Source organism: Podarcis filfolensis (assembly GCF_964270895.1).
Source record: "Podarcis filfolensis genome assembly, chromosome: Z".
NCBI classification, from domain to species: domain Eukaryota; kingdom Metazoa; phylum Chordata; class Lepidosauria; order Squamata; family Lacertidae; genus Podarcis; species Podarcis filfolensis.
Genome location: NC_139617.1, coordinates 14,980,239 through 14,999,189, shown reverse-complemented (window position 1 = coordinate 14,999,189; position 18,951 = coordinate 14,980,239). Strand labels below are relative to the sequence as shown.

General features: G+C 41.7%; 1 long non-coding RNA gene across 1 annotated transcript in view; it reads right to left on the bottom strand.

Annotated features, from left to right (window-relative positions):
* Nucleotides 1-1,848: 1,848 nt before the first annotated feature.
* LOC310754387 overlaps nucleotides 1,849-18,951 on the bottom strand; it is a 29,935-nt gene continuing 12,832 nt past the window's right edge. Inside the window, exons 3-4 of the long non-coding RNA XR_014543789.1 lie at nucleotides 13,921-14,061; nucleotides 1,849-4,655 (exon numbers count right to left, since the gene is read on the bottom strand). This is a non-coding gene — a long non-coding RNA (uncharacterized lncRNA). The remainder of the gene's footprint in view (nucleotides 4,656-13,920; nucleotides 14,062-18,951) is intronic.

Here is an 18,951-nt window from a genome sequence, read left to right as displayed (position 1 = left end):
CTCTTAGTCATCTTTTTTGCAAAACTAAAAAGCTGAAAATGCTCCACTGGTTAAGAAAATGAGCTTGGAGTCAGTAAATCCCAGAGTGGAATCATGCTGCAGTCAGAAAGTTACTGGGAGAGTCTAGGCAGACCACTAAACTCAGCACTTCATCTTGTAACATGGACATAATAATTATTGGTGTTCCTTTCAGGTTTCTTATAATGATTATTAGGATAATATATGCAAAGTGGATTGGATGCTTGTTGGAAATACTCTATGAATAGCAGCAGCAGCAACAACAACAATAGTTGTTACGATTATTAATAATTATTATCTAGACAGAACCATTTAGTTGCATGAGTAGTCTAACTACACAGTTTGAACAAGCTGAACTGAGGCAGTCTTCATGAAATTAGCAATCATGGGAGGGAAGGAATTGGGCCTCCATTGCCCTCCATTGCTATCACATCCTTCTTCACTGTCCACAAGCTGAGGGGCAGGGGAATTTGCTCTCCACATGTAGGAAACTTGTCATGGTGTGTAACTCTGGTTGTTCAGAGCTCCACATCATGAAGGGAACCTATGTGAGCAGAGCATGCTCATCTCTAGAGATGTTCCTGCCAATGCCTGGGGTAAGAAGACAGCAGAAGACCCGCACTCATGTTGTGTGATTGTTTATAGTTTGAGGAGGAGAATTCGATCTGCATTCTAATAAGCAATTCATCAGTCAGTGGAGTTTAATTGATTTATAAATTGTTTTTACTACAAGGACATTAAAAATGCAGATAAAATAGGTAGTCCCTTCTGTGTGAAAAAGAAAGGGGCGATATGTCTCCTAAGATTATCCCTACTGTAATAAATTATCTAAACACAAAACATTTCCCCTTTAATGTGTATTCTGACTATTGATCAACTAAGAAGAACACCAGTCGTCTAAGATTTCTTTAGTCAAATGACAGACCTTGTCATCACTAGAATAAGCACTAGGGTTTTGATGGAGGAACAAAAAAATGTAAAAGAAAGTGATGGCGGACATTGTAGTTCAGCAATATGGAGATACTATTTTCCTTATTTAGGCTTCAGTTCTAACCTTCCTGAGCACAATGTAATGTAAGTTGTTCAATGGTTGCCTCTTTCACCACTAACTCATTTTTCATTCCGCAAGGTAGAGGAAACAAAGAGGTTAAATTAGTTGTCAAAAGCTTCCCAGATCTTGAAGGCAAAGGTCATAAATAGTTAGGGAGCTAACTATACACTGAACTATTCAACTGTGGGTTTAATACTCTTATGAAAGGTGGGGAATTTAGTGACTTTCAGAGGGTGCCAGGGTATAGATTGGGGTGGGGACTCTCCTAAGGACCAGTGGATATGTCACAGCAACCTTTTTACCCCCCCCATTTGGCACAATTTTTTTCTATTCTCCAAGTTTGTAAGATTGAATGGACTTAGGAGTAGGAGTTGCAAGACCCTTCAGAGTCAGAAAACTGAAACCACCGGGGCTAATAAGAAAGAGGCAAATGCCATTTCTTTTGTTATGTACTGAGTTGAATAGGATCCAAACTGCAGCAGTCTGATTGGTCCTAGAACAATAGGATCCAAAAGGCAGCAGTCTGATTGGTCCTAGAACAATACAGCAGTATGATTGGTTGGCAGGAACCACCCAATCATGCTCCAGATAGAAGTGAATCCACAACCTGATTGGCTTACAGTAGAATTCCGGAATTAGCCAATCATGTGCAGCCCATTGTGTAAATAATGTATATAAAGCAGATACTTTGAGGGGACATTCATTCATTCCTCCTCACCACTATGAGCTGAATAAAGAGCATGAAATCACTTTGCGACTCTGAGTATATTTCATCTTTATTAAAGGTGCTGTTGTTGGGATTCATGAATCATGCATACAGATCAAAGGCAGCCAATGCAATGTCCTCCAGATGCTGTTGAACCACAACTCCCATCATCCTCAGCCAGTATGGTCAGTGGTCAGTGATGATGCAGTCTACAAACTACAATCTAGCAACAAGGTCAGGGGGTCACAGTTCACCCATCCTATCTAATGCACTTCTCTGGCAGCACCTTATATTTGCAACTCTGTACTTTCAGATATTTAAATGACAAATGGTCTTCAAAAGTACTTTAGTATATATTTATTTTCTCATACCTTCTTTAATTCCCTGATATTTTAATTTAGCATCAGTTTCCCTCCATTTTCTTTACTTGTTCTGTCTTCTTTCCATATTTCCACATGTCTATTTAAACTGAAAATAGTCCCTGGTGCCCTACAGATCCCATCAGTGCCAGCTACAACTCCCATCAATGCCAGCTGGGACTGATGGGAGTTGTAGTCCCCAATTTCTTGAGGGCACCTAGTGGCATATTTATACACAAACCAGTGATCTACATCTTAAGGCCTCGGATTTTGTGTAGCTTCTAAATACAAACAAAAGAACAAAATTTCATAGTTAACACACTAGGTAAAAAAAATAAGAGTAAACAGACTCTATAGCAGACATTACCTTTTTTGATACGGTAAATTTGTTAACCTTGAAGAATTCACAAGACTCTTTGTTCTTCTGAATAGCAATAATAACTGTTGTTTTCAGGTTATTGGTACACTACAAATATTAGTTTCATACGTAAGTGTCTTGAGTTCCTTTCCAAAGAATCACTGGATCTGTAGTTTTGGTTTGTGCGTTGTTTCAGGAAGTGCAAATTTGGTGGTTAAAATGTGAACTGAACAAAATTCCTCTCACATCCCTAGTTGTAGCTGTGTTTAAATCTGTGTAGCAGCTATGGCCTCATTTTGCTGATATTTGTTTGTCTCTTTCTTCATTCGTTTTACTACATTCCCTCCTTCCCCCTTCTTACAAACTGGACAAGACTTATACCTGAAGATTTATCCAAGAGAGTTCGTGACCGGAGGGCCCCTTTGCCATGCTGTTACATCCCTCTTTGACTTCAAGACTGCTAGCAGCTTCCCAGTTTGTCTGTGACAGCGAGAGAGGCTGATAACACAAAGCTTTTGTCATTTCAATTTTTCACACATTTTCCTCTTGCAACAGCCATTGCTGTTTCAATTTTTCACACATTTGTACGTGTGTGTGTGTGTGTGTGTGTGTGTGTGTGTGTTATAACTCAATAACAGCTCATGTTGGCAGCCAGCTGCCACAGGCCAGTCATCTGTAAGAACTCTCTGCCTCTAAAATGTCAAATAAAATGAAAGCGAGAGAATTCACCAAGGATATATTTGGACAGCAGCCTGTTCTGCAATTCTTGCTCTCATGGCACCAGGATCCTGTGGTTCATCAGCCGAACCGGAGTTGGAAGGGGCATACTGCCAGAGTCTCCAAAGCTCCTCCAGCCTGGCCCGTGAGGGAGAGCATCATTCAAACTTAGCCCGCTATGACCAAGCTGGAAATAACAATCATGTTGCTGAACATTAAATGCTTAATGAACATCCCTACTAGTGGGTGTGCAGCATGGATCACTGGTGTATGGAAAGGTAACAACCCTCCCCCCCCCATTTAGCAGGTGTATCATGAGAATGGGCCCTGCATGTTATTGAGCCACCTGTGACAACTCAACAGCTGCCAACACTACCTCTTACACGGTGCCAGAGAACTGGCTGGGTGATACTGGGACAAGAGTCATTTGGCGCCAAAGAGGAATATGTAGCTCTCATTCACATATACACATGTGCACTCATTGGGCAGGATGATTAATGCCCAAGCTTAGTTGCCTATCAGTGCATCCCCACTAGGTGATCTTGGAGAGTCATTTGTCTTCTGCAGGGAAGCTATCAGCCATCAGATTAAGTCACTGATCTCTGGCGATGTCTCATGCTTTGCAGATTCTGTAGTTTACCCCAAAGGTCTGCAGTGAGGTTTTTTGTTTTTTTTAAAAAATGGCTGGCTCACAGAGGACGATATGCCATCTAAAAAGAGAAAGACTTTTTGTCTTTTGGTAGGCAGCAAAACTAAGAAATTTCGGGCTATGAACAAGCATGATGATCCTGGGGATAACAACAGCTGGACTTGCCTGATGTGTTAAGTTGTTAAATTCATAGCTTGAAATGAAGATCTGGGGACTTTTGAGTCTTTCCTGCATCCTGAGTTTAATGGCCACATATAGAATAGTTGGGTTGCTATTTCTGAAGAGTGTAATAACCTCTGACTGAACCAAGATGCTCAGTGAATGGGAATTGGTGGACACCCTTGTTCATATGAGCAGTAGTTATATCAGTATTAAAATAAGAGATGTTGCAAATGCTGGTGTGTGCAGATGGAGGCAATTTGGCCATATTTAGGATGTGCACCAAAGTGTCTTAAAAAATTGTGGTGGGGCAGCCTACCAGCAGTGACAGAGTTCCATCAGCCCCACTCCCTTTTATCAGCACATTCAGCCCAACCCTACACAAAAGGATTCCAGTGCATGAGCAGCTGCAAACACTGGAGGTGGAGCTGATCGTGTACCTGAGGTTGAGTATGGGGCCACTGGCTGTGCCCTGGTTTTCCTTATCCACACATACATTCTACACATGAAGTCTCTCTGTGTGTTGTGTCTTTGCACGCTTCTTCCTTTTTCTTTTCATTGCAGCTTTATTCTAGCTTGTTGTTTCCTCTCACACACTCCTTGTAGACACAGTGATAGCAAAACCCTACAGTGCCATCCTGTGGATAAATTATGCTAATTGTGAAATTGCAACTGGAGAAACTCAAATTCCCTCTATTTTCTCTTTAAAATATATATCACATTTTATTTGCCTGGGTATAATTTTACAACATAACCAAGTTCATTAAAAAGACAGGAATGAGTGTGAGCACTTGGTGTGTTTTATGTCTTCAAAGAGCTTTTTTTTTCTTTTTTTGCATCCACTGCAGAAAGCCAATAAACAACTCCAGAATATGTACAATATAGCTTCCTCCTCCCAAAAATATTATTTAGCTTTCTTTCTTTATTTAAAGGCATGCAATAGAAGCAATCTTTAAAGATAGATGAAATTCCCCAAAGGGCAAATCTTGTTCTAGTTTGAGATGCGTATAAATTTTGCCATGTACTTTGCTTGTTGTTATCTTGTTGCATTATAAGTAGCTTTTTTAAAAAAACATACTTGTGTGTGTGTGTGCGTGCACACACACACACACACACACACACACACACACACACACAAATATCTTATTCCTTCCAACAGGTAATGAGTGTCAATGGGATTGCAACCAAAAAAACGAGGGAAGTGTCAGCATGCTTGAAAAAACCTTGAGACCAGTAGAAGTATAAAACAAGTTATTTCTCCTCTCCAATAGACCTATGGAATGTTGCTCATCCATAGGGCGTTGATTGTCATTCTCAAGGGGTGGGGTGGAAAGGAATGGGATGACCTGCTAGAGGGGTGCGTGATTGGCTGGCTGGAATTATGTGCAGTGATTCATTGGGTCTATAAGAAGTGAGAGGATCTTTCAGGTATTCTGGTCCCAAGCTGCATAGGGCTTTATATACTCAAATGAGCACTCTGAACTTAGCCCAGGAGCTAAGTATGCTGTTACCAAGCCTGGGAAACACTGTGGAGAGTGGATAACAGCTGTCTTAGATACTGCCAAGCTAATGGCTATCTGCCCTAGCATTGTTTATCATGAGTGACAATACTTCTATAGGATTCCAAGGGAATGCTTCCACCAGAGATCCTTCAAATACAAATTCAGGAAATTTGTATCTGGGACCTTCTTCATGAAATTTGCATGCTTTACTGCTATTTTTACTTGCAACCTATGCTACTGAAGCAAATGATAGATAAATAGCCACAAATAAGCTTGGTATATCTGAATATTGTTTTGGGTGGAATTGGATGAAATCTGCAGGCAAGGTCATCCCTCCTCAGCACCTAAATCCTGCCAAATTTCAGCAGGATGGCTGCAGTAGTTTTCCTGCAAGTGCAGCCTTTATATTTTCAGGGTGCTTTTTTTAAAAAAAAGGAATTATTTACACTCCCTTGGTATTTTGCGGACAATTGGTTAAATACTGCAGGTGCGCACGAGAGAAGCCCCTGTGTAAGAAACCTGAAAAATGGCAAACAAATAGGTCCAGAGGCATTTGTGCTATGCAGTTACAAGCTTGGCATGTCAGTCACAGCACAACTCTCCTTCCACCACTTTCCTCTGAAACCTGGCATCTTCCTTAAGCTTAGAGGAGACAAATAAATGATTCGCTCTTGAAAAGCTGATCCTTCCTCCAAAGCACTGGAATAGGAGAGTGCTGATAAAATCATTTCCTCTGATTACATACTAGACCTTGCAGGTGAGTTGGAAGTCGTCCCCTCCACCCGAACCTGATGTTTTCCTTAAGCTAGAGATGTAAGTTTCCATTTCGCAAAGCTTCTCCTCCCCCCACCCCCATCATGGCATTAGCAGTAAAGCTTAGAAACATAGTTTTCCTTCTCATAAATATTTGTCTGCAGCATTTTTTCTTTGATGCCTAGATTGCTGAGGCACATAATAAAGTGCTTTGTAGATCCCTCTGCTGCACCCATCGCAGCCAGTTACTTGGGATTTGTACAAATAATTTGCACATCTCCATCATGAGCACACCTAGTCCACGTGAATTTTATAAGGATGTATACCGATTGGGTGAACATAACTACATGCCTTACACCAAGGGTAGCTGGACAGGGTTCCTGGACGTTTGACAGTCTATTGATCCCTGTGCCACCACTGTGATTGCCTCTTCGCTGCCACCAACCCGTTTCTCTCGGGTACACACGGAGTCCAGACAGTTGTTAACATTAAGAAATAATCAAGTTTATTTTATAGGCATGAACAAGCTTGTGGTTTCAGTTTTGTTTTCTTGGCAGTTTCTTAGTCCTAGTTTATTTACTGACCTATATTTTCCTAACAACTTCAAAATGATTATCCTAACTATCTATCTGACTCCACCTAACAGTTCCTCTCACTTCCTCACAACACAACTCAACCAACCCACAGACTTATCCTCCCTCTTTCTTCTCCAACTCCCAACTCTCAACTGACTTCCACACAACTCTCACTCTAACTCCTCCTATCAGTTTCCACTGGCCAATCACGTCACACTCATTTAAACCTTTCCTTATGACCCACCTAGGAGGCAAACGCCATAGTAGCCAACTCCCAAGAGACTGTGATCTACTCACAAAGACTGGCAGTGATCTACCCCCTTTTGGGGGGCTCAGGTCAAACTTGTTGAGCTTCTTTTAGGGAGGAGGGAAGGCCTGTTTTGGGGGGGTGAAGGGCCAAAATGTTGAGCTTTTTTTAGGGGAGCCAAAGTGGTCCAGCTTCTTTAGGGGGAGCCACTGATCTGCCCGTGATCTACCACAGACGTCCAGTGATCTACTGGTAGATCACGATCTACTTGTTGGATGTGCCTGCCTTACACCAAATCAGACCATTGGCCCCCACCAAGTCCTGTATTTCCTACACAGCCTGGCAGGGTTTCAGGCAGGGGTATTTCCCCAGCCCTACCTGGAGATACTGGGGATTGAACCTGGGACTTTCTGCATGCAAAGCCGATGCTCTCCACCACTCAGCTACAGCCCTTTCCCACTTGTGCATTAATGTAAAACCAAGCACTGTTATTTATATCTCACAGGTGTCATTATTTATATCTTTGGTGGAGGGGGCATGCTTGCTGAACCAGTCAGAATAGTGCTGGTTCAGTAAAGTCTGTGAACTGGATTTTTGTTTATTGACATCTCCCTCTATTTTCCTTTTTTCCCCTTAAAAAAATGGTTTTCTCTCCTTCCATTATAACAACAGTATCAAGTTCTGGACAAAACAAGATTAGCTGTAAAACTTTGGGGAGGAGATAGAATGCAGTTGTGAATAACTGTACAAAGGTTAATATGGATGAGCTTGGAGGATCATTTACTGTAGCATCTAAAATTAAAAAGAGAAAGAGAGTGTCTAAGCTGTTCTGGTATCTGTGTAACCTAATCAGCTGCTCTTTATCCATGAATTGTTGTTTAATTAACATACTGTACAATAAATGTCTTCTTACATCTAAATTAAGTGCTTATTTGAGAAGCTTAATTTGCAGTGTTACTTTTAGATTACTGATCACCCATAAATCATCTGACAGTATCTTTCCCTCCTATAATCACAAAATTATTTTTATGGGTATAGACTAAGCAGAACAGATGATAGATGGATGTGAAGAGTAGAAAGAGATTCCAGGTGGTAATGGAAAATAAATTAATAGCTGTATTCCATACTCTAGTGATTCTCCTTTGAGATGTGGTTTCTTATCCAATTTCCACTAACATTTAAAAAATTGCTATTCTGCTCTGGTGGCTATAAAATGTCAAGTAATATATTTGAAAGTTTAAGATTAGTTTTTGCACAATGAACTGGGGGTGAGAGAGAGTGCTCCATTTGGAGATTTGTAATAAATATATTTTTTAAAAAATAGTAGCATCCGTGACTAATCTACAGATATTTCATATTAGCATATTACTTTTGTTCTTAGGCTTTACATGTAAATTTTGGAAGAGGGAATAAAAACCAATTTTTTGACTGACATACTGTAGTGTGTAACCACCCAATGCAACTTGGATACAATTACAGCTTGGGGAAAATTCAAGTGCCCTTCAGTTTTAGCAGGGCTTGGAGGATTTTACAGAAAAGTAAAATATGTGTACTGTTTCAAATTCTTGCCATACTTACATACAGTGTGCCTTTCTTTAGCATGCTGTTATACACTCTCTGGCTTATATATAATAAGAATGCTAAACTAGCCGTGATACAGCAATTTGTCTGGGGGCTGCTGTTGTAAATCCCTCATTTACACGCTAGTCCTCAAATGTACACTTGGATGTCTATCCCATTGCTTCCTGCACAATCTTTACCTCCATGTCTGCCTGTCTTAGAGAGTGGCTTTGTAATGGATTCTCATTGGATTTTTAAGGTGATGCAGTAGCCCAGTGGGAGAACATTTAATTTACATGCAAAAAGTCCCAGGTTCAGTCCCTGGCATCTCCAGCTAGGGCTGTGAAAGAACCCTGCCTGGAGAACTACTGCCAACCAGTGTAGCTTGATGAAACAATAATCTGGCTCATTGTAAGGCAGATTCCCTTTGGTTGTATCCAATGCTAGCTCTAACTTTGTTGGACACAATCTTATGTCCCAGATGTTACTCCATAAAGGACAGTGCATCCTCAGTGGTACAACATCTGCATTGCCTGCAGAATGTCTCAGGTTCAAACTCCACCACTTCTGCCTTAAACTCTGGAGAGCTGCTGTCAGTCATTGTAGACAATACTGAGCTAAATGGAACAATGGTTTGATTTGGTATATTGAAGCTTGCTATGTTTCTATTGAACGTAGCACATTCCAAAGCTTTGTGGAGTTCTAATCATCATCATTGTGTGCTCAGCACAGTCCTTTACCTACATACAGTGGTGCCTCGCAAGACGAAATTAATTCGTTCCGCAAGTTTTTTCTTCTTGCGAGTTTTTCGTCTTGCGAAGCACGGTTTCCCATAGGAATGCATTGAAAATCAATTACTGCGTTCCTATGGAGACCGCTTGCCAGGCTGGCGGTGCGGAGAAGGGCTTTTCTCCCCACCGCAAGCCTTCAGCACAGGTCCGGGAACAGAGGGGAAGGCGCGCAGCGCTTCTCCTCTGTTCCCGGGGCTTGCGGTGGGAGGAGGGTTTTTCCTCCCCACCGCCAACATTCAGAACAGCATTCTGAATGTTGGCGGTGGGGAGGAAAGCTCTCCTTCCACCGCAAGCCTTCAGGACAGGTCCGGGAACAGAGGGGAAGGCGCGCAGCGCTTCTCCTCTGTTCCCGGGGCTTGCGGTGGGAGGAGGGTTTTTCCTCCCCACCGCCAACATTTAGAACAGCATTCTGAATGTTGGCGGTGGGAAGAAAAACCCTCCTCCCACCGCAAGTCTTCAGGACAGCCATCCGAAGGCTGGCGGTGGGGCGGAGAGACCTCCTCCCGCGCCAGCCTTCGGAAGTCTCCTCCGAAGGCTGGCGGTGGGGCGGAGAGACCTCCTCCCGTCGCCAGCCTTCGGAAGGCTGCTCGGAAGGCTGACGGCGGGAGGAGGTCTCTCCGCCCCACCGCCAGCCTTCGGAAGGCTGCTCGGAAGGCTGACGGCGGGAGGAGGTCTCTCCGCCCCACCGCCAGCCTTCGGAAGGCTGCTCGGAAGGCTGGCGGCGGGAGGAGGTCTCTCCGCCCCACCGCCAGCCTTCGGAAGGCTGCTCGGAAGGCTGGCGGCGGGAGGAGGTCTCTCCGCCCCACCGCCAGCCTTCGGAGGAGGTCCGAGGACAGTGAGGAAGACGCGCTGCGCTTCCCCGCTGTCCTGGAGATTTCCCTATGGGCTTTCGTCTTGCGAAGGAAGCCCATAGGGAAATTCATTTTGCGAAGCGCCTCCAAAACGGAAAAACCCTTTCGTCTAGCGGGTTTTTCGTCTTGCGAGGCGTTCGTCTTGCAGGGCACCACTGTATAAATATCACCAATCAAGCTGATGAAAAGGGCCCTAGCTCAATAGCAGTCTAGAATGCATGTTTTGCATGTAGAAAGTCCCCAGCTTCTCCACCAAATAGATTAGGTTGCAAGTGCTGCAAAAGACACTTAACATCCAAGAACGTGCTGCCAGTTAGAATATGTAGACAAACCTGCATGTTGACTCAGTATTGCAGGAGTAGCCAATATGACATCATCCAGATGTTTTGGACCATAACACCCATCAGTCCTAGCCAGCATAGTCAGTGAGCAGGTGTCATGGGAAATGTGGTCCCCAACATTGGGAGAATGACACATTGGTTATCCCTGCCATGTGTTGGTTTATCATAAAGCATCTCTGTAAACTGGCTACAAGAAGAACACATGATCTATTAAAATAAAATAAGCTAAGGAAGGGCTGGTTCACAAGAGCCGCTTCATCATTTTATGACTGCAGTGTCTGTCAGAACTTTCATATTGCCACAAATGCAGTGCTTTGGGGAACATATAAAGCTGTTATACCAGGTCAAACTTGTCCAATAACATCTATTCTGACTGGCAGTTCTCCAAGGTCTTGAACAGAAGTCTTTCCTATCACCTGCACCCTGATTCTTTTTTATTTAAAAGGAAGATTTCAGAGACTGCCCCTGGGATCTTCTGTATGCAAACAATGCCCTACCATTGATCTATGGTCTCTCCCTTCTCCTGAAGGAGTCATTTCACACATTCAACAGTGAGCCATCAAATGCTATTTTTAACCAGGTGATGCAAGGCACCATTCACAAGCCATTTTCCCACTCAAGAGCCAATGAGCCATGAGCCCAGTGTGTGCTCTTGAAATGTTTCCATGGGGACACTGTTTGTACCATTCAATCATCTAGAAAACTAAAACCTAGGGTGTGGGTTTTTCTTATCAGGGAAGCTTGCAAAGGGAGATATGAGAAGTACACTATCAAATCCTTAGCCTTTTCTGAATTGTTGTCATTAGCAAAGGCCTATAGCAATGTACAGACTCCCTCCCACATATCTATTTTTTGTTCCCATCAGCACAGTTCAATTACCAACCAACCTATCATTCCATGTCTGCTTTATTGATACCTTGATGCTGGAATTCCAAGGAGAATAACAGGTTTCACTGGTCTGAGTTCACAGGCAACATCCATGCAGCAGGAAATGGACTATGGAGGTCATATGTATATGGGGTGGCACTGGGGTATGGTTCTACATCTAGTTCATACTAGAGTTGTGCATACATGACACCTTGAAATTCTCCTTCCTGTTTGTGAGCAGAGAATCTAGAGGAACCATTTTACTAACGTTGTCAAGGCAGACGGCACACCTCCTTTGTCCCCTGCCCACTATCTATCTATTTTTGCTGTCACTGCAACTTTGTTGGCAGGCTGGCCACCATTTTCTACCTTCCACAATGCCCTGGACCACCATTGTGGTGCAAAATGTTGGCCATCATAAATTTTGAAGAATATTTACAGAAGTGCAAAAGGGGCCTCAGTGGCTGAGAAAAAGAAATATCACACGCAAAAAAAGTATTCAGATAAAATTCTGCACAGTTGTAGCTCATACAGATTATACATCTGATTAGATTTGGTCATAATGAGAGTACTGAGAGTCTGAGGCTCATGCTCTGGTGATTACTACAGTCTTGTGCCAACTGCTGTCTCCTTTTCTTTTTGTTCTGAAGCATCAATTAGATTAAGATTTCATTCTTCCAGCTGCTTTTCCTTTAACATGTGGCATGGATATTTCTTCCTCGTTAAGTTAAATTTTGTCTGTCCTCTCTATAATAGACACCTCAGTTGCTTCCTTTTTCAGTGAATGACTGGGAAGGTAGGAATGTATTGTGTCAATTGTATATAGAAGACTGGGCTCAATATTTTATTTAAGTGTGCGATTGCTGGAGTTATGAAGTGGATAGTCTTTTTTAAAAAGAAAGAAAGAAAGAAAGAAAGGAAGGAAGGAAGGAAGGAAGGAAGGAAGGAAGGAAAATGAAGATGGATATGAATATGAATATGAATATTTAAAACATTTTCCGGCTATTGCTAAGACAGTTGTGAAGTAGCTGTTTCCCTGTGACTCCTTCCCACTTCTCTACCTTTAGGAGGTCAAAACAATATGGTCAGGACCAGCCCATGCCTATATCCAAAAGCAGATGAGACCTCCTCTTTGGCTGTAGAAGACTCTACCACCAGCAGTAGGACACTAGGACCAAGGATATGCCTTTGTTTGTGCCCTGGGGCTGTCTCCTTGAAATATGCCCTATCCTGATGACAGCAGCCCAAAAGCTTAGCTCCAATCCCTCTACCATTAGTTCCAGGACCATAGGAGCAGAGAGAGTGATGACACCGCATCAGAATGAAAGTAGGTGCATAGTTCACGAAGCACTATATATTCTATCTACGAGTCCTTCTCAGGAGATAGCAAGGTTCATACTCTGTATGAGGAAGAGGTGAGACAGCAGGGGCAATTATAGCTATTCACTTGTTGCACACAACCTCCATCTTAGACAGCTTCTCAGCTGTTTCAGTACCCCCTGCCTTGGAACCTAGTGTTGCCCTGATGGACATCTCTTTAGCCTTTCCACACCATTAAGGGATGGAAGTAATCAGACATGTCATGTACATGGAGAGTGACGATGGTTTACATTTGAGAGCTTGTAGAACTGTGCTTGTAACAAATGGAAGCCATTTTCTCTGGTGTTTAATAGCTTTTGTATTTTATGGCTGTTTGTTATTGTGATCAAGGTATACTGAATAACCTTCTCACAGCTAGTAGGGAGGCCAGGTGTGTCTAAGAGTATGGGGGAAATAAGATAACCAACTTAGTTCCCACATTAAATTCCACTTATAAGAATCTCTCCAACTACCCAGTCTCTAGGAAGAGCTCTTCATGGGATGTGAGAAGGCTGCAGTAGAAACAGGAGCTCTAATTGTCCCATTGTGCACACAGCCCTTTAGATCCTATTGGTAAATAGTTATTTCCTCTTATCTCTATTATCTTCTTGGCTCTAGCAAGGCCATTTGCTGTTCTACAGGCATGCTTTAGGAACCATGATAAAGAGATGGCAGAGTTCTTGCAATCATAGAATGGGCTGTATGACTACAGACTGCAGCTGGAAGATTACATTTTTTAATATTTCTTTGCATTTTAAAAACCCTCTTTGCAAGTAGAAAACTGCTTTCTCAGACCAGGGAGTGGGATGAACCAGAAACATTCTCCCCCGGAATGCAGAAAGCTCCCTTAAACCAAACCATTAGTCCATCAAGGTTAGTGTTCCCATTATAATGACTAGTTAAACCATAGGGTTTTTTTTTCTGGGAGATGTTGTATTTTTCCATGGAATCTTACCCTGTCATAAGAGCCTCTGTAATAAAGCCTTGGAGAAATGATTACTCATGTCATCACATGCAAAACCCAAAGAGAGTTGTAAGATTCAAATGTGGAAGATACCTTTAATGCTGTTTTGTTTCTCTTATCCATGGACCCTGGCGCAAAATCTTTACTATCCCTGATTGAAATTGGGTGAAATTGATGACCGCCGCAACCCCGGAGTTGTCCACGACTGGACTTAACGGTCAGTGGTCCCTTTACCTTTAAGTATTAAAAAAATGCTGTTATTGCTTTAGAAAATGCAAGAAATAGAGCACCCGCTTTAAATATACAGGTACCATACTTAAGACAACCAAACAATGGCTGAACTTTTCTTCAACTTGAAAACTGGTTATTGCTTCCAGTCAAAAACAATCTTTCCCAGAGTTTGCCACATTACAAACAGGCTCTCTAGGCAATGATAAGGGAGGTGGAAAGCAGGGTTTCTGATCCATTTTTTTTTATTGATAATCTGTGAACCGGATATAAACAAGAAACTCATCATTAATTTTTATTTTTCATGAGCTTACTAAGGTGACCATTTCCCTACCTGCAAATTTCTCATTTTAATCCTGACAACTTGCCTGAAAGAAAGTGCCTACTGCCCATTACATTCACCGTTCAGAGGATTTAAAACTCCAGAGGGCCCTGTTAAATTCCACTTTATGTTGGCATAAGTAGCTGCAATTGTGTCAGTAATTTACATTTAGGGAGAGTTGAAGTCCTTTTTTCCCTCTCTGTCCTTGAAATGATAAAGCTGCTTAGTCAGTGTAGAAAATTCAGCTAGGCTAATGCTTTTTCTCTCTCCCTCCTCTTGCTTCTGTGAGACTGTCTGCATTTTTTTCTTAATGATCAAATCAAGACTGCGGACTCAGTCCTAGACTGCAATTACTGGGGTTTTCTTGAGGAAGGCACTGTAGGCGATGTGTCCTTGGTGATGACTCCCTCAATAAATGTAAATGTCAAGGGTATGAATTGCAGTGGTATGAACTGATCACTATGGAACAGCAATGCCAATTTATGAACAGGCTTCTTTGAATTACTGTTATTGTTACTATTCATATTACTGTTATTATTATTCTGTCAATATCAGCACTGTCAGTTTATACCACCTTTCCAACCAAATTATCTGGGCAGTTTGCAATTAAAACATTAAAATAAAATAAATCACAAAAGCAAAAACTCAAGCTCATTACCCCACCCCCAACCTAAAAGGTAAGGGTAAAGGGACCCCTGACAGTTAAGTCCAGTCGCAGACGACTCTGGGGTTGCAGCGCTCATCTCGCTTTACTGGCCAAGGGAGCTGACATTTGTCTGCAGACAGTTTTTCCGGGTCATGTGGCCAATGTGACTAAGCCACTTCTGGCAAAACCAGAGCAGCGCATGGAAACGGCGTTTACCTTCCCGCCGGAGTGGTACCTATTTATCTACTTGCACTTTGACGTGCTTTTGAACTGCTAGGTTGGCAGGAGCTGGGTCCGAGCAACAGGAGCTCACCCTGTTGCAGGGATTTGAACTGCCGACCTTCCGATTGGCAAGCCCTAGGCTCAGTGGTTTAGACCCAGCGCCACCCACGTCCCTACCCCCAACCTAAAACAAGCATAAAACATGTAGCAACAGAGAACTCACATGAAGCAGAGATCATGGCTACAATGCCATTAGGCATCATAAGACAGATCCAGAGAAAGACAATGTGATATTTGACAAAGACAGCTCTTTAACAGCAAGGCTTTCGGAAGACTCCAGGTCACCACTGAAAACCCAACTCACGTCTATGTGACACCCCCCCCCCGATGTTCTTGGACTCCGATTCTACTCATTCCTTAATAGTGACCATGTTAGCTTGGGCTGACGGGAATTATTGTGTAAGAACATCTGGTGGGGATCACATTGGCTCCCTCTGCTCTAAGACAATGGCATACCATGGATTATTTTATTTCACTTTCAATTTCCAAAGGTCTTGGGACCTCCAGATCAACTGAATATGGGCAGTTTACTGCCAAATGGGCTGTGTGTTTGCAAAAAATTCCAATTTGCATCCCAAATTAATGTGCAGCTCTGAACATAATGACTGACAAAATAATTGGCAAAGAACAGAAAAGAATGCATTTCAAAATTCAGCACTGAATGATACTTTCTAAAAACTTATGTGGGTTAAAATACGGACAATGTCAAAAACTGAATGTCAAAGCACAGTTTGGAATGCTGTCTTTGGAAACATGTTGTAAAACTTTTTCACTTTCTTTGGAATGTCTAAAATAGCTGAGGCACTTTGGAGCACAATCTTATATGTATCTACCAAGATTTATTTTTGTGCTTTTTATTAAAGTATGTATATGCCATTTGTTATACAGACATCTCATTTTGGCATTCACTAATATCAGAAAATATAACACAAATGGAAATCATTAAAATGCAGTAAAATTCTTAATTAAAAAAATCCGCAAAATGTTATAAAGGTAGCCACCAGTAGCCAGGAAAAGCCATGGTAAACAAAGGGTTGTATTCAAATATGTTATTCTCAGTGTAGGGTTATTGAAATTAATGGGTCTAAGTTACCGATGTCCATTATTTTCATTGTGTCTACTCTGAGTAGGTCTAACACTGGATAAAGCCCAAATACAATTGCAGCATGTGTCAGTGTAAGTCCCAGTGAATTCAATACAGCTTACTTGTAGATAAGTGTGTCTAGAATTAGAATCTCATCTCCCTAGATTCAGTAACACTTATTGCAAATAAATAGCATGATATTTCCCAGTGTATTTTGGCTTCCCAAACTGGTCGCCTTGTCAATATTCAAACATGTATCCAGATGGCACTACACATGACCTAGTTCCTGTTTCTGGAGATTTTTAGGGTATTATGAATCAGAATCTGGACACAAGTTGAATTTTTCACAAAATTCAATAAACTCTAATTTCCAGAAGAGTTAATCAGATTTAGGATTGCATCTCAATAACTAGTAAAGATTCCCTATTTGTTTTGGATATATAATATGTTGGACCACTGTTCTGAAGCAGCTGGCCTGAAGGTGGGGGTTATTTTTTACTGACTTTTCCAACAGGATATGAAGATAAAATGTATGCAGAAAAAAACAGCGGATCAACATAAATTAACAAAGAGATCATGTCCTGCTGTGACAGAAAAAATATACAGCATGATCGAAGGAAATGAAGGTCATCATATAAGTTGAAACTATAAGGACACAAAATGTATTTAGTCAGATGTGTCTTTCCAAGGAGATTGATGGCCTGATGTGTGTGTTAGAAAGACGTCAAGATTAATATATGATGCAAAAGGAAACCAAACAGCAAGGCATGCTGTTTGACCAAGGCTCTAGAGAGCCAAGCCTGATGAGTCCATTTCTCTTGGAGAGCTAGGTGCTATATGAGTGTTCCACTTTTGAAGCAATGTGGCTGAGCATTTTTAGACAGCTACTTAAAAAATTAATGTGTTTGTGCGAGAGAAGTGGGGAGATTGTCCTTTGTGAGTGACCTTCTCTTAGTTATTATTAAAAAAATTCTTCAATAAATCTTTAACAAATGCATGTACACTTATTTGAGTAAATCCAACTTGGACCTAAACATGCAGAGGGTCAGTGATAAATTAAGAATATCCAAGAGCCATGATTCTGAAACTTACTGTGAATAGTATTTCTCTAGCATATTCCCTCCCTTTCCAAAATTCTGCATGGTTTCTCCATGCAATATCATGGAGAAAATGGCCTGCCAGTTCAGATGACTGAGCTAGCCCCTCTATTTAAAATAAGAATTTATCCAGAGTAACAGTGTCTCTTTAATTTGTTGTCTACATGCACCTGATAATTGTGTGTGTGCATGCAATCTGAACAATCCATACTAACATACATGTGAAATTCTTTTTCCTTGCGCAAAAAAACTATGAGATTTTACCTTCCAGCAACTGCTTTTTAAATTTATTCTGTGACATGTTTCATGTCATGTTATGTCAAGCTGCATCTGTCAAATCACATTAGATGATGTAACACTGTATGATGTGAATGAAACAACCTGACAAGATACATCACAATAAAGTACTTCACCTAGGACGTTGTGAATGAATGGCTACAGGCCATGGAGCGTCTTCAAGCACTTATTTTGCCTGTGGCAAGGGAAATTCAAGCTTTTCCATTAAACAAAAAAACAAAACCATTTACTTTATGAATTGAGTACTGTTCTTTGCATCGTAAGACTCTTGCTTGACTTTTATACTTAATCGGCATTTTTTATGAGAATTCCAATGTGAAATATTCAGCCCTAGTTCACGAGAACCCTTCCTGTAGCCTATTCTCCACTGTAGTCTATTTGCTTTGTTCTCTCCTGCAATAGCTTGCTTCTTGCAAGTTGACATGGAGCTATACCTAAATACTTAGACTTTCAAAGAAAAAAGATATGCAAGTATCTAGGGAGAGTTCTAGACAATGTTAGTTCTGATGGTTCTTTTAAATCAGGTTCCCCCAGTCTTTTGGAGCTCATGGGCCCACTTTGCTCATGGCTCCACTCAACATCTGAAAATGATCTTCAGAAGGTTGCCCAGAATAGAATATGGTCCTTGTGCTGAGAGGCCACCTCTGCTCTAAAACTGTTTTAAACAGTTACTTATCCTCATAGCTAATCATTTCAAAGTTGCAAAAAACAGTTTCTTTCAGCTATCAAATGCCTGGGTGAACAGGAATGTTTTACAGTTCTTGCTGAAAGTTAGCAATCGGTTGCACCTCACCAGGAAAGGCATTCCATTACTGGGGAACTAATAACAAGAAGGCTCTGTCAGAAGGCCAAAAAAGCGAAGTACAGTGGTACCTCGGGTTACATACACTTCAGGTTACATACGCTTCAGGTTACAGACTCCGCTAACCCAGAAGTAGTGCTTCAGGTTAAGAACTTTGCTTCAGGATAAGAACAGAAATCGTGCTCCGGCAGCGTGGCGGCAGCAGGAGGCCTCATTAACTAAAGTGGTGCTTCAGGTTAAGAACAGTTTCAGGTTAAGAACGGAGCTCCGGAACGAATTAAGTACTTAACCCGAGGTACCACTGTACCCTTAAGCAGGTAGATCTTAGGAGCATAGGAAGCTGCCTTATACCAAGTTAGTAAGTGG